The sequence below is a fragment of the Sinocyclocheilus rhinocerous genome, unplaced genomic scaffold, assembly GCF_001515625.1.
Source record: "Sinocyclocheilus rhinocerous isolate Xijiao unplaced genomic scaffold, SAMN03320098_v1.1 scaffold2538, whole genome shotgun sequence".
NCBI classification, from domain to species: domain Eukaryota; kingdom Metazoa; phylum Chordata; class Actinopteri; order Cypriniformes; family Cyprinidae; genus Sinocyclocheilus; species Sinocyclocheilus rhinocerous.
In genome coordinates, this window is record NW_015626366.1 from 110,509 (window position 1) to 113,161 (window position 2,653).

The following is a 2,653-nucleotide window of genomic DNA, read 5'->3' on the forward strand; positions in this document are numbered from 1 at the left end:
TATATATATATATATATATGACACACACGCATCACATGTAATTTAAATACATATTAAACATTATTATTATTAATAATAAATATTAAATAGCAATATTTAATTTCTTTAAATATTTTTAAAGAAATATAAATATATAAATTGAAATCTTACATGTAATACAGAAATATTGAAGACGTTCTTGTGCACAACCTTTTGTTTTATATCCTCGTATTTGCCCACTGGGTATGCTGCACATTCTCCTGAGTGTGAGTGGCATTTTGCTTTCTTTGATTCTTCAAAAATGAAGACTGTTTAACGGATTGTTTGGGGAGAGTGAGAGAAGTGAGGGGAAAAAAGACAACGCATCTACATGAAATATTAATATGGCGCCAACTTTACATAAACATAAAAGCACTTAGCCAGTGTGAATATGGAGATGACACTTGTTAATTTAGCGCCGCTAAACTTCCTGTTTGATGCTTCTGAGGATTCGCCTTATCAGCTCAGGGACGCTGTGAAAAAGAGGTATGTCCCAATAGAGACGAATAGAACAAAAGACAACAAAAATGAAATTAGTTCTATATGGAAAAATGCCAGTTTGTGAACATTCTGAATGCAAAACCTCTATCCACGTTCAACAGGGTCAGTGACGATTCACCCAGGTGCTTTTCCTGTATTCCTAAACCCAACTGCTTCTTGGTATTCAGTGGATCACCTAAACGCTCTCGTTTATGGTCTTCGCTTGATCTTCCCTAATGAAGGAAGCTAAACTGATTATTGATTATGCATGCTGCTCAGTGTGAATTGCAGGCGTGCAAATGAATTGCCAGCAGATGGTTATGAGCGCCGCTGCATACGTAATCAATTTGGTTAACCTTACATTACCTGGATCAAGCACCGCTTCACGGTTCATCCCCATGTGTTTGTGCACCGCTGTGTCTCATGACAGGCTTGGATGATTTGATACAGAAGACTTGGGAGTATGGGGAAAAATCTGAAGGGGACATGCAATTCAGATGATTTTCCTTGATTATTTTATTTATGAAGAATGCATTTATATACAAGTATGCAGATTTATATTTGTTTATGGAGTAATGACAAAAAAGGTAACATTTCAAAACAATTTCATGTGTTTATGTATTTATTATTGTATTTTCAACAAAATTATAGTTTTAACATCAAATAAATTAAATACATTTTAAAATTTTCAACATCATTTTCTTTTTAATGTAGTTAATTAATGAATTTAGTTATGTTTTAAAAAATGTCTTTTGTATCATGAATATCTTGACGTTCTCTTTGGGTCATGCCATTTGAACATATGACAACATGAACTAACCTTTGCTCTCTCTAATTTTATACTGTTTTCAGCAAAGGTTTTAATGGCTCTGAAAATGTCAAGTGGTTTTAACATCAAATAAATTAAACAATTTTGCTGTATTTTTTCCAGATTTTGATTTAACTTGAAGTGATGAATTCATTTTTTTAATATTATGACATTTTGCGATGTTCTCTTTGGGTCATTCATTTTGACTTATGACAACATGAACTCTCTCTAATTTTCTGTTTTAAGGTTTTTTTGTCACATGACAATGTTTTCTGCATGTAGTTATACCACAAATATAAATATGTATGCATATTTATTTTTTCTTATGGGTCATTGACAAATAAGATCACATTTTGAATATACTAATTTTTTAAGTTTTAGTGACATGTAAAGTGGTTTTAGCATTAAATAAATGAAACATTTTTATAAAAAAAAAATATAGTAATGATTTTTGAATAGTAATTTTTATTTAACTTTAATTATTGATTTTTTTGTTGTAAACTATTATGACTTTTTTTATATTGAATGTCTTGATGTTTTCTGTGGGTCATGCTATTTGACATATGACAACATGAACTAACCTTTGCAAAGATTTAAAAAAAATATTATTATTATTATTATTATTATAGAATTTACTCTTTTAGTGAGTTTGTTCGTCCACCTTTACATTTTGTTACATCTTCTCTTTAGCTGCACAAAAATATAAGAACAAATTGAATAAAAAAAATCAAAAACATGTTCATCAGTACCAAAGTCTTTTAAAACGCAACTAAGCAGCGAGTGGCGGATAGCAGTAGTGTATACCATGAAATAATGAAAGTACATGCATGTCGAGAGAGTTAGGAAGTAGCTTGGGTACACGGCAAAGAAAGTGAAGGGTACGAGAGCTAGGGTTGTGACGGTGAGGAAATTTTCCCACCGATTAATCGACGTGTGACAACACTGGTAATACCGGTATCACCGCGGGGGCGGGGCGTTTCCTCTTTTCCTCGCTTTCCTTCGCTTAACACTGTAGAACCAATTAAATAAGAAACAAATGTTTTTAAAAAAATCCAAAATCACCTTAGATACACGGCAAGAGTCAACAGGCTTTTCAAAATCCAAAATATTGCCAAACACGCGCTTTTGCATCTAGTTTCGAAACTAAATCATCCGCCATCGTCTTGTCTGTCTCACCCCACTCTTCTTGTCAATCAGCTCGACTCACTCTCCTCACTGGAGAAATGCAATCTGATCTGTGTGATGCGACTGTCGTTCGGCACACTGCATTGAGTAGCTACGTTCAATTTTTAATTGTAGTCTGTTCTTTTACTGAACTAAATGATTTTTATTACTATAAAAAAAATC

The 2,653-nt window shown here is 32.7% G+C and overlaps 1 protein-coding gene across 3 annotated transcripts in view; it reads left to right on the top strand.

Moving 5' to 3' along the window:
* Positions 1 to 2,653, top strand: part of LOC107712206 (DENN domain-containing protein 1B-like) — a 97,270-nt gene that overhangs the window by 71,377 nt on the left and 23,240 nt on the right. The gene's annotated exons all lie outside the window — the stretch shown is intronic.